The sequence below is a fragment of the Melanerpes formicivorus genome, unplaced genomic scaffold, assembly GCF_026170545.1.
Source record: "Melanerpes formicivorus ecotype bairdi unplaced genomic scaffold, bMelFor1.0.p_v2 SCAF_2, whole genome shotgun sequence".
NCBI lineage: Eukaryota > Metazoa > Chordata > Aves > Piciformes > Picidae > Melanerpes > Melanerpes formicivorus.
In genome coordinates, this window is record NW_027142354.1 from 54,834,317 (window position 1) to 54,848,012 (window position 13,696).

General features: G+C 45.6%; 1 long non-coding RNA gene across 1 annotated transcript; it reads right to left on the bottom strand.

The window, feature by feature from the left end:
* Positions 1–1,202: 1,202 nt before the first annotated feature.
* LOC137445936 (uncharacterized) lies at positions 1,203–13,186 on the bottom strand. The gene is made up of 3 exons (XR_010988540.1): positions 12,703–13,186; positions 6,171–6,417; positions 1,203–2,670 (listed from the first exon to the last, which is right to left on the bottom strand). It is a non-coding gene; the product is annotated as an uncharacterized lncRNA (long non-coding RNA).
* Positions 13,187–13,696: the final 510 nt, after the last annotated feature.

The window sequence follows — 13,696 nt, forward strand, 5'->3', positions numbered from 1 at the left end:
GGCTGCACCAGGGGAGGTTTAGGCTGGATGTTAGGATGAAGTTCTATACAGAGAGAGTGATTGCCCATTGGAATGGGCTGCCCAGGGAGGTGGTGGAGTCACCATCATTGGAGGCATTCAGGAGGAGACTTGATGGGGTGCTTAGTGCCATAGTTTACTTGTTTACATGGGTTGGATTGGTTGATGGGTTGGACACAATGATCTTGAAGGTCTCTTCCAACCTGGTCTGGTCTGGTCTATTCTATTCTATTCTATTCTATTCTATTCTATTCTATTCTATTCTATTCTATTCTATTCTATTCTATTCTATTCTATTCTATTCTATTCTATTCTCAGTGTCCAGGGTTACACTTCAGAATAGAGTAGAAGTGGAGTAGAGTAGAGTAGAATAGAATTGAATTAACCAGGTTGGAAGAGACCTTTGAGATCATCAAGTCCAACCTATCACCCAACACCATCTAATCAACTAAACCATGGCACCAAGTGCCTCATCCAGTCTCTTACTAAACACCTCCAGTGATGCACATCCCTGTTCAGAAACATATTAAAGCAAACACTCCACTCCACCCCTGTCAGTTGCCTCCTGTCTCTGCCTTAACAAGTCATTAACTGCATTTCATCTGTTCACTTCCAAACCCCTCAAATTCAGCTGTAAAAATGGAACCCCTTTGATCTCAGATTGCCGCCAATTCATAATTGATAACCCAGTCTGGAAGGAAGGGAAGAGCTCCGTCCCCATTAGTCGTTCCACTTAATATGTTCTGGTGCTTCAATTAAGCGAAACCCAACTCCCAGGGTCTGACTGCCTTCCAAAATGTGAGTCAATGGGGGGAAAGGGAACAACCCAGATCAAATTATTCCAGCTGTAAATCTTTGTAATAGCATAGATGTCAGGAGAGTGATCTCCAGCACTGAACAATTCTGTTTGTTTTCCGAGCTGTTGCTTTGTAGAATTCCCAAGGCATCCATTAGTGACTTCAGAAAGCTCAGCAGAGGACTCATCCTCCCTCACTCACATTTTTTGGTCAGGTCATTAGGCTGCATGCTGTAATGACCCCTTTTGGCCCAAGGCACTAAAAGCCTGGGAGTAATACATGATCTGGTAAGTGAGTAAGCAGGAAGGAATAATTAACACAAGTCATGTTACTCTCTATTTTGCAGAAGAAAACTGTAATTAACACACATCATGTTACCCTTTATTTTGTAGAAGAAAGACTGTCACTTCTTCCTGAAGATGTTTGAATTATAAATGTTAAGAGTGCGAACACCCTGAAGAAAACAATAATGTGCAGACAGCACTGGGCTAAAACTTGTTTTTCTGCTGGGAGAGTCTGACAGAAGCAGGACTACACAGCAGGCAGCTTGAAAAACTTCAGTTTCTTTACCTTGAGGGTAGTGGAACAGGCTGCCCAGAAAGGCAGCTGGGGCCCTATCCCTGAAGATATTCAAGGTGAGGCTCAACAGGGCTCTGGGCAACCTCAAATCATCCCTGCTTATTGCAGAGGGGGTTGGACTAGATGACCTTTGGAGGCCCCTTCCAACCCAGACCATTCTGTGATTCTATGATTGGATAGATGCTGGTCAAATGAGACTTTATTTCAATCAAAGTATGCCCCACTGAAAGCAGCTGGAACACCTGTTCAGGATACTTGGGTCCCATATTTCTCCATAGTCTACCCCCACCAGCTGTGTCTGGTGACTGATGGACTCCATGCAGCAGGAAGATGTGAACTCCAGTTGGGTATTTTCCTGGAGCAGGACCAGTTCAAGGAGTCTTTTCTAGAGGCCATCATAGCTTGTCACTGATTTCCTATAAACTTTATTCTCTCCCACCCTTGTTCTCATCTGTCAAATTTGGTCAACAGGTCCTGACACTGCTGGGAAGTCTGGGGGATGCTCAGAGTGCAAAGGCATTGACTTCCTGTCTGTGGTAAACTGTGCTAAAGAACACCACAAATATTTTGCACCAGAAATTCACGTCCTCTCTTTTTCTCTTATGTGCAACGAGTTTCCTAGAGTGACAGAGTAAAGGCAAAGGCTTAAAGCAAGTGGAGGAAATGTCTTCACATTGCATTTACTGCCAGAATGTGTCAAAGCTGTCACATAAAACTCCCTGCACTTTCTGGTACTTTTTAAGGGCTAAGCCATTAACCTCTTACAAGGGGAAATCCACCAGGTTCTCCAGACTTCCCTTGCTCTGCTCTTGCTTCCCTTCCAAAACTCTTTGAGTACTCAGAAATGGCAGGGTACACCATGTCCTTTACAAATAGATGTTACCTGTCCTCACATGCCATCCCCTTTTCCCTCTTTTCTCTTTGTCATGTGCTGCAACTCACCCCCTGTCACATTTGTCCTCCTGGCATTCTCGTTCCCCTCAACATTTCCCCTTCCTTCTCAAGAGAAAAAAATTGTCTCAGCCCTGCACAAGTTGATGAGAGCAGTAAACTGTCAGCTTGCTTCCTCAGGCAGCACAGGCCCTTGCCCACCACAGGGGAGGGGCTGCCCTGGGGGTGATGGGGTTCAGAGCTCTGGCTTGGCTGGCAGACTTCAAGAACCCTGTCTCGTGGCCAGCAGGACTCAGACCATTGATCCAGGGCCAGTTCTTGCTTCACACTTCGCCTCTTCTGCTTTGCTGCACGTTCTCCTCTTGTTTTCATTTTTCACAGGCACCTGGCAAAAGGAAAACAATTCTGCACCTCACAGCCATTTTAATAATTCATATTCAACTGCAGTTACTGCAAGTTTAATAAACAAGTACTTATTAGAATGTAATCATTTCTCCTTAAAGCAGGCAGTTTTGAGGAATGAAATCACAATCATTACATCTAAGAATATGCATGAATAACAAACATTCAGTCCTCCTGTTTTTGTTGGCTTGCTCATTTGCATGAAAGCCTTCCCCACTGTTCCCCTTGCCTTTGTTTTAGCAGAGGCTTGGCTTTTAATTGGACTGAATATTCAGCTGGGTTCAAACCCAGATTTGTGTGTCAAAAAAAAAACTATACATAGCAACCAGCTCATCCTGGAATCCATTAAAAATAACAAGGAAGGCTGGAATGAGATTATTCCAAGAGCTCTCTTGCATTCAGACCAAAACAGATTTATTGCACTTGCAGAGCAGCTTTCCCAGATAAGGGAGATGCAGCTGATAACATTGACTCCTCCTGGTTTTTTTCCTGTAGTCCATAAAGCAGAACCCTGTGCATATCTGAGCCAATTTCAAACCTGAGAGAGGCTTGCATGCACTGATAGCCTGCTCTCCATTTCCACACAGAGAACAATTCTACACAGAGACACACCAACACTGCCCATTTCTGCAGCCTGCTTCCTTCAGCCCTCCCTTTGGGATGCTTTGCACACCCCTATGAAATTAACCTTGTGCTAAACGGAAGCAGTGGGGAATGCAACAGTTGGTGGGAAATGAAAATAAACCAGACATCATTAAGTGGCAGCTACAACAAACTCACCTGCAAGGGCCAGGAAAGCAGGTTGGAAAGCTCATTTCAGTCTCAGTGAGGGGAAGCCAACCAGCCACAGCATCAGGCTGTAACAGGGGGGGTTGAACACACCCCTACCACCTGTGTGGCAACAGGAGCAGGGAGGTCATTCTGCCCCTATACACTGCACTGGTTAGGCCACACCTTGAGTACTGTGACCAGTTCTGGGCCCCTCAGTTTAGGAAGGATGTTGACTTGTTGGAACGTGTCCAGAGAAGGGCAACAAAGTTGGTGAGGGGTTTGAGCACAGCCCTATGAGGAGAGGCTGAGGGAGCTGGGGTTGCTTAGCCTGGAGAAGAGGAGGCTCAGAGGAGAACTTATTGCTCTCTACAACTACCTGAAGGGAGGTTGTAGACAGGCAGAGGTTGGTCTCTTCTCCCAAGCAACCAGCACCAGAACAAGAGGACATAGTCTCAAGCTGTGCCAGGGGAGGTTTAGGCTGGAGGTTAGGAAGAAATTCTTCATAGAGAGAGTGATTGCCCATTGGGATGTGCTGCCCGGGGAGGTGGTGGAGTCACCATCATTGGAGGTGTTTAGGAGGAGACTTGATAGGATGCTTGGTGCCATGGGTTAGTTGATTAGATGGTGTTGGATGATGGGTTGGATGTGATGATCTCAAAGGTCTCTTCCAACCTGGTCTATTCTATTGTATTCGGAAGCACAGTCACCCTCTCATGGTTGCCTAAACGGCAGACCACAGTGCCAAACAGCAGCCTGCCACCCCTCTGAGAGGATGCAGGCTGTCTTTTCCCTCCAAGAGAAGGTGTTGGGGGGGTTAATATTTTTTTTCTTATCTATATAATAGCTATTTTCATAAAGAGCATCTTCCCTGCACTCCTACTCACAGCAAGGAAATAAAGTCACCCAGAGATTTCAGGTTTCTGCTTCTAACACTTGACAGGGGAAGGTCCTTCAGAAGAAAAAGAAAACCCCTCCTTAGCAAGGTAATGAATTGGTTTTGCTGACATGTTGTGGAACTGTTTAATGGAAGACAACATGGTGGGAGGCCAATTTTGACTTTCTAAGCAGTGAAAAATACCTTTACAAGCTGGAGGTGCACAAGTCTTCCACTAAGACTTGCCTTGCTGGTTGCCCCACAGGGCTCTCACACAGCAGTTTCAGAAGAGGCCTTGAAGTCATCAACCCTAAAGGCACAGGGTCAGGTGTAGCCCCCTGATCTAATCTGCCTTCCTAGGGAAGATGTATATTCAACTCCAGGGCTACAAAGAGGGGCCAGAGTGAAGAAGCAGCACATTCTCCTGTGTCAGGTAAAGTGTGACCTTTCAAGTTGTTTTTTCAAAGCAGAAGATCTTCCTGCACCAGAGGCACATGCAACTCCAGCTTAGGTTACTGGTGAAAGGTCTGTGCTTACAGGCCAAATGAAGCAGGATAAATTTGTAGTGGTTTTGAGAGCAGGCTTTACTGTCACACACCCTCAAGTGCTGAAAGTCTGCCGTTCCCATAAGGTCCAGGCCACTAAACAGAAATCACAGGAGTCAAGGTGGTCCCCTTTGAAGTTTTCCTTCTGGTTGCTTACAAATTCCAGCCCTCAAAGTAAATCAGCTGAAGCTTGCTTCTCTGTAGATAAAAGTCTTAGATTTGCACTACACCAAAAGACCTCCCAGGGTGCAGAGCAATTCCTCTGCACCACACAGATTACTGTATGAGTTAACCACTGCAGGGCACAGTGGGGTCCTTTGGCAAAAGGCACTAAAGTCATCAGGTCCCATTTTTTTCCTCACACATTACACACCTCAGGTTTGTTTTTTGGCTTGGGTTTTTTTATAGCGCAAACTGAAATGAACATCATGTGGTTCACCTCTGCAGTAGATGCTCATCTGACAACAAAGCTGGTGAGGGGTTTGGAGCACAGCCCTATGAGGAGAGGCTGAGGGAGCTGGGGTTGCTTAGCCTGGAGAAGCGGAGGCTCAGGGGAGACCTTATTGCTGTCTACAACTCCCTGAAGGGAGGTTGTAGCCAGGTGGGGGTTGGTCTCTTCTCCCAGGCAACCAGCACCAGAACAAGAGGACACAGTCTCAAGCTGTGCCACGGGAGGTTTAGGCTGGATGTTAGGAATAAATTCCTCACAGAAAGAGAGATTGGCCATTGGGATGTGCTGCCCAGGGAGGTGGTGGAGTCACCATCACTGGAGGTGTTTAAGAGAAGACTGGATGAGGCACTTGGTGCCATGGTTTAGTTGCTTAGATGGTGTTGGGTGATAGGTTGGACTTGATGATCTTGAAGGTCTTTTCCAACCTGGTTAATTCTATTCTATTCTAAATTAAGAGAGCTCTGACCTGTATTCCTAAATCACACCTTGCCAACCCAGGAGTGGATGTCTGAGGGTGAAATAGAAACAGAATTTACCAGGTTGGAAAAGACCTTTGAGGTCACTGAGTCCAATCTATCTAATCAATACATCATCGAGTCAAACACCATCAAATCAACTAAACCATAGCACCAAGTGCCTCATCCAGTCTCTTTTTAAACACTCCCAGTGATGGTGACTCCACCACCTCCTTGGGCAGCCCATTCCAAAGGCCAATCAGTCTTCCTGTGAAGAACTTCTTCCTAGCATCCAGCCTAAACCTCCCCTGGCGAAACACAACCAAGATGACTACAGTTAATTCTAGAAGCCTTAGCTTCAACAAGGTTAAGAAGCCATCAATTTACCTTCATTTTGATAGTCCTCATTCCAAGACAAGAAGAAGAAAGAGGATTTTATTTCAGCACCTTAGAGCCTGTCCACTCTCCATATGAACTCCAAAGCATTTCACAAGAGCATCTGACTTGTGTCTTCTGCCAGCTCGTTTTCCCCTGGTGCACAGGAGCGTGCTGGGCAGACGCAAAACAAACACCACAAAACGATGAAGGTGTTTGGATCTCACCTAGTTTGGGAATCCCTGGGATGCAGTTTCAGCTGTGTGGAGAGAAAAAAAAAATAAAGAATTAAATTAAAAAAAATAAGGGCCTGGCTTCATTTTAAGCTTATTTATGTACAGATCAAACAAACAGACTTCCAAGTGCTCGCATTTAACTTTGATACCAAATTTTGATGCCTTCACCATTCACAGTAATCATTTTTTATGTGCATTTAATATTTTAGGGGGTTTGGGGTTGGGGTTTGTGGGTTTTTTTTTTTTCCCCCTGTAAATCCAAAATGCCAGACATAAAAAGCCCAACTTCACTTGAAACAGGCAGCATTTTTTTGCTATTTGAAAACTCTGCATTTTTAATTTGTTCCTTATCAGCAGAGTACTTCTGGGGCAAAGAGAACATCAAGTTTTTAAATGCCTTTCAGTTGATAGGAATTAATCTATTCTGCTAGCATTCTAAAGAGCTGGCTCATAGAAGGGCCCTGACATGTTTTCAGGCTCTTTCTCTGGCATGTGTTATGTACAAAGCAATGGTTATTTCTCAACTGCTTGCTGCTTTATTCCATGATGAGTGCCCAAAAGACGACATCTCCACGAGGTTTAATCCCTCTGGATCATTGCTCAAAAGCCCCATAGCCAAGATGGAGGGAAGAGGTATCCCAACCACTCAGGATGAATAGAATAGAATAGAATAGAATAGAATAGAATAGAATAGAATAGAATAGAATAGAATAGAATAGAATAGAATAGAATAGAATAGAATAGAATAGAATAGAATAGAATAGAATAGAATAGAATAGAATAGAATAGAATAGAATAGGTTGGACTTGATGATCTCGAAGGTATTCTATCACCCAACACCATCTAATCAATTAAACCATGGCACCAAGTGCCTCATCCAGGCTCTTCATAAACACCTCCAGTGATGGTGACTCCACCACCTCCCTGGGCAGCACATTCCAGTGGCCAATCTCTCTTTCTGTGAAGAATTTCTTCCTAATGTCCAGCCTGAACCTCCCCTGGTGCAGCTTGAGACTGTGTCCTCTTGTTCTGGTGCTGGTTGCCTGGGAGAAGAGACCAACCTCCGCCTGTCTACAACCTCCCTTCAAGCAGTTGTAGACAGCAATAAGGTCTCCTCTGAGCCTCCTCTTCTCCAGGCTAAGCAACCCCATCTCCCTTAGCCTCTCCTCACAGGGCTTGTGCTCCAAACCCCTCCCCAGCTTTGTTGCCCTTCTCTGGGCACAAAGATTTAGATGATCACAGAATCACAGAAACATTCAGGATGGAAAAGAGCCTCAGGATCACCAAGTCCAACCATGGAACTGTACAAGGTTCACCCCTAAACCACATCCCCAAGCACCACATCCAAATGACCTTTAAACACACTAAGGGTTGGTGACTCAAGCACCTCCCTGGGCACTCATTCCAATGCCTGACCACTCTTGCTGGGATAAAAAAAATCTTCCTACTGTCCAGTCTAAACTTCCCCAGTGGCAGCTTGAGGCCATTCCCTCTTGTTCTATCACTAATTACCTGTGAGGAGAGACCAGCACCAGCCTCTCCACAACTTTTTTTCAGGTAGTTGTAGAGAGCAATGAGGTCTCCCCTCAGCCTCCTCTTTTCCAAATGAAACAGCCCCAGCTCCCTCAGTCACTCTTCACAAGGTTTATTCTCCAGGCCCTTCCCCAGCTTTGTTGCCCTCCTCTGCACTTGCTCCAGCACCTCCACATCTCTCTTGTATTGAGGTGCCCAAAACTGGATGCAATACTCAAGGTGTGGCCTCACCAGAGCCGAGTACAAGGGGACAATCCCCTCCCTACTCTTTACGGACATAGCACTTCTAATGTATCAACCCTTTGCTTTAGATGCAAATACCTCCCTTGATGTGCTTGAAAGCCCTGGCCCCCCCAAACAGCAAAGCAGGGGAGCATTTCTCTCCCTAGTTCTGTATTTCTGATGAGCTCCTTTCCAAGACCTTAGAAAACTAGAGATAAACAAAGCTTTTAATCAAAAAGGGCCTGAATGATTTCTATTGCATTTAATAACCACTTCATCACTGTCACTAGATGAAAATGCTATATTGGATTCCATACCTGACAAGAGTTGTGAGGTAGAGGATAGCCTTCAATTAAGAAGCTATACCCCTATCCTTTTAAAACTGATGGAGTACAGCCTCTGAAGCTACCTTTTCACTGCTGAACACTCCCCCTAACTTTACTTTAGGTGGCTCAGAAGCTGGTAGTAACCTACTATCAGCAGAATGGAGCTCAGTTTGTCTTTATCATTGTATCTATCAGAATTCAGGTCAGAATGATGCCATGGTCACACTGACCAGAAGTCTTCCAAGACACTGTTCAGACAACAGTACTAAATGACTGCTAAGGAGGCTGAGAATCATTTCCAGAATGATTTGATCTGCTCCCCACAGTGTCAGTAGCACAACCTGAACACTCAGATTCAACCTACAGGATTCACTAAAACTGGAGGTGAACCCTGGGCTTCCACACCTGCTTTAAGTTAGGATTCCTGCCATGCTACTCCTGTTGGGAGGACAACAACTAACCTTCAGCTCACTGAATCAAGAGCATACCTTCAAGCAGGTAAAACCACCACTGTTCCTGAGATACTCACATGTGACAACACATTTTCTTTCTTTGGGTTTGCCTATCTACATTGTTATAGCCCTAAACTTCCCCATGGGCCTGACAGAATTTAATGGTCACACAAACTGGTTTTATTTTCCTTAGCTGAAACCACTGGAGTCAACCTGGACCAGCTGTGCAAAGGAGTCAGCAGAAGATGACTACCTCCTTATGCAAAGTCCTTGCTGAGCAGTTAGAAATGCTCTGGAAGCTTTAACTCTTCTATCACTTTCACAGCTCAAGGAGGAGTCAGTGGAGATGGAGGTTCTAGATTATCCCTGCTACAGCTATCACAGCCACAGACAGGATCTACAAATAAAACCTGGAAAAGGAGGCAACCTAGAGAGGATGCCCACAATTACAGAGCTGAGTTTCACACAGCACAGGCTGCTGCAGTGTCCAAACCACAGTTTTTACCATTCATGCCACTGTCTGAGAGGACAGAGTGCAGGGGAGAAAGTTTTCCTCTGCAGGGCAGATGAAGGAGGAGGAGAGCACCAAGAAGCAATCATTAGTAAAATAATTGGCTGCCTGCTTTGCACAGTTGCCACAAAATGTTTACTCTGTCAGTGCTTTGGCTTGCCAAAGTCACAGCTGTGCCAAGGAGCTGCCTGCTGTGGGGGCTGCTGGTGCATTTCACCTTGTAGGTTTATGCTGCACCCCTGGGTCATCACCCCTATCCCCCTGCTATTTTTCTCATATTGGAAGGATTTATTATTAGCCTCCTTCTGATAGCTAAGAGTTTTGGCCCCCATGGCTGCCATCAGGAGCAAATGTATCATCTGAAACTTACTTCAGAGCAAGCAGGCACAATGTTGTCTGATAAAGGCTCTAAATGAGGCATTATTTTAAGAGCAGTCATAATTTGGAAGCTTGTGTGTTAGAGAACAAAAACAATAGAAAAAAAGCCCTGCTTTGGGTTTTTTTTCTTGTTGTAGACAGAATGTTACTGCCTTATGTTCAGGGACAATGATACTGAGGTTATTGTACTGTGCTGGAGTGGGATAGAAGTGTCACTTCATTAAAGTGGGTTTTGTTTGCTTTTTCTCCCCTCTATCTTCCAACTGACTTTAACAAAGCACATCTTGAAGAAGGGAGGCTGCCTTTATTTTGTATCAAAGCAGAGACACCCAAAATCATAATTATTCCTAAAAGATCCAGAAGTGATTCACTGAGCACAGGCAGCCATTGCAAACATTTAATCAAGGAGTCTCAGTTGCCAGTAAGAAATCATATTGAAGAAGGGCATGGTCTGGGAAGGAAAGACATGCACCACACAGGAGCATAGTCACATATTTTCTGTGTACAGAAAGCTTCTAAGGGCACAGTCCTGAAAGGAGCTGCAGGCTCCCTGCAAGTTACTGCTGCTCTGGGTTTCCCTGGTGTTGAGCACACTCAGCACCCTGCAGGATTTGCCTCTAATGGCTATCTGATCCAAACCGCAAACTGTTAAATGACTAAAATCCCTGCATGCTAAAGCAGGACAGGAGAAGATTGCCTGTGCTGCTGAGAGATTGAGATTATCAAGTGAATAAATCTAGCATGTGATAGATAAAACAAATAGCCATTAAAAGCATAAATCTCTCAACACTGGGAAGACAAATGCATTCCCTGCACAGACTCTGAAAGCCTTCAAAAACACAGGCAGGACCAGCATCAAAACAGATGGAGAAGAGGAAAAATAATTGCTTTCCAAGCATCCATCTGCACAGGCACCCTAAAAAGATAATAAGAGCAAAAGGAAGAGTATCTCTGAAATATCTAGGACTTGGTGAGAACAGGTGGGAATCTCTGCTTTGAAATGTGACATGCTAGAGACAAACCCAGACATTTCCAGCTACTCAGCCAACAGTTCAGATGGTGCTGCCTTTCATCTTGGACACAAATTTGCACTGACTTGCCTAAGTAAGAGAGTTGTAACTGCACCAAACTTCTGACCCTTATTCTTGATTCCTGTCAGCCCAACTTCCACATTACTTTGTCCCTTCCCTTCACTGACTTTGGACTCACTTTCCTCTTTTAAGGGCAACACAGCTCTGTTTGTTTCACACTCCAGTTTCTCCAGCTATGCCTCCGTCAAGAGGGTGCCATTTGTCTTCCCTCATTCACCTGTCTGCAGCCACAAGTTTACCTAAGGCCCTGAGCACACTCAGGATGAAACCTACCAACAGTGTCAATTTAAGAGGTTGCTATTGATGGGGGTCTTTGTGGGGGGGGAGCTTCCCCAATTCACATGGACCAGGCAGACAGAACACAGCTGAAGCATGTGCATGCATTTATTATTATAACACACTTCTCTGGGGGCCTTTTCCAGCCTTATTCATTCTAAGATTCTATGATTCTTCCACTTCTACAGTATCAGCCCTATGTAGAAGTCACCCCTGGTGACTGAATCTTTCTGGCTCAAGGTTCAGTGTCTCCAGCTTGCCCTCTCACAGGAACCATGCTACAAGCTCCAACTCAGGGCACCTCAGTCACAGACCACTACCTCAGCCTGTGCTCCAAGCTGACAACCCATCCAGACAATCTTCCAGCACAACATTAATCCCAGTTAAACCCCTGAGCCTAGCCCTGCTGGGGGGACCCTGGCTAACTCAGGACTGCCTTCCTCTGTTTGTGCAGGCAGGGTTTTCTTCAGGCAGCCCAATGTTCAGACTCCCTGAGCTAGTGACATGCTGCAGGCCTGAAAAAACAAACCAGAAAAGGACTTTTCAAGCCAGTGGAGAGGATAAGAACCATAAGGAGAGGATAAGAACCATAAGGAATGGCTGAAAGCTAAAGCTGTGATACAGCACAGAGGCAGAATACTGGAAGGGGAACTACCACAGGGGAGATGTTCCACCTCCATTCTGCACCACGGTGGGGTCCAGCTACACACCCTTCTGGTGAAAACTTCTGTCTCCTCTCACTTGCAGCCCTTTTAGGAGTTTTCCAGCACACCTTGCTCTACTGGAATAATTCAGGGAACTCAAACTCCATGAGAGAGAGGGTAACAGGACAAAGCTCATTACTAACAATTTAATCAGCCATTTGTGGGGGTTTCTGGGTTTGTGCCAACTCTGTATTCAGAGTTTTAGGACACACTGTGTGAGAGGAAGTAGGAGTTCTGTGCATTCTCTCCAGCTGTTCCATTACACCTGATTTATAGCATGACACTGCTTGTTCTAGCCCATAACCTTGAGCTTGTAAACTACACAGGGGAAAATTTACTAACTACTGAGTTCACCTTAATGCACTATGGGGAATTTTAAGTGAGGGGAAAAGAAGGTAAGGAATCAGGTGGCATCTAGAAGAGCTGGTTGTGAACAGCACTCCTTTAATGGCCCAGTGCAGTGCACCTCACAGCCCACTCTAATTTAATTGGGGTTTTAATTTATATGGCCAGGATACAGTAAGGACCTATGTTTGTCTTGCTCTGAAGGAGATAATCAATAGGAGAGATGTAGACACATTTCACTGCTTATTAGCAGCACACATTGATGGAGTTTACCACAACAGCATGTACAAATGCCTTTACTCCACTCTTAGCTAGCTTAGGAGTTTGATTAATAACACAAGCCAGAAAACTCTTTTGCAGCTTTTCTACTATGAAATAAAATTATCATCCACAACAGAATTCTCTAAATGGTAAAGGAGTCCCCACAGGAAGGCAACAAGAGCTGGAACACAGGTGCCACAGGTACTTACTGCAGTTCTGACGATCCACATCAAAAGGGCCTGGGACTTGCATGAACATCAAGCCGAATGGGAACCAACAACCTGCTGCCATCAGATACAGCAAACTGCACTCTTGGCTCCATTAAAAGCGTGGCCAGACAGCCAAGGGAAGCTATCTCCCTCTCATTAGTGCTGGTGAAGCTGTACCTGGAACATCAAGTCTGGGTTTAAGTCCCACATTGCAACAGAGATGGGGAAACTGGAAAGGGTACAGCACAAGAGGTAGAGAACTAGATTAACCAGCAGAGGTTTCATAGTTTCATTCAGGGTTGGAAGGGACCACAAGGATCATCTAGTTCCAACCCCCCTGCCATGGGCAGGGACACCCCACACTAGATCAGGCTGCCCAGAGCCTCATCCAGCCTGGGCTTAAACACCTCCAGGGACGGGGCCTTGACCACCTCCCAGGACAACCCATTCCAGGGTTTCACCACTCTCATGGTGAAGAACTTCCTCCTCACATCCAGCCTGAATCTCCCCACCTCCAGCTTCATTCCATTCCCCCTAGTCCTATCACTACCTGATATCCTCAGAAGTCCTTCCCCAGCCTTCCTGTAGGCTCCCTTCAGATACTGGAAGGCCACAATTAGGTCACCTCGGAGCCTTCTCTTCTGCAGACTGAACAGCCCCAACTCCTTCAGTCTGTCCTCATAGGAGAGGTGCTCCAGCCCTCTGATCATCCTTGTGGCCCTTCTCTGGACACATTGAAGCCAGGCTTGTTCATCCAGCCAAGAAAATGCATTTCAGGGTGACCAGATAGCAAAAGGAGTTACAGAGTGACAGAGTCAACCACTTCTCAGCTCCTCCAGGGAACAGAACAAAGTACAAGAGGGGAGAGCCTGGGAAGGCTCAGGCTGGGCTTTGCAAGTTTTCAGAGGAAGAGCAGCACAGCACTAAGTAGAGGCTACCAGAGAGGTGGCTGGATTTCCAGCTTTGTGGGTGACTTGATGCAGTGCTGACAATG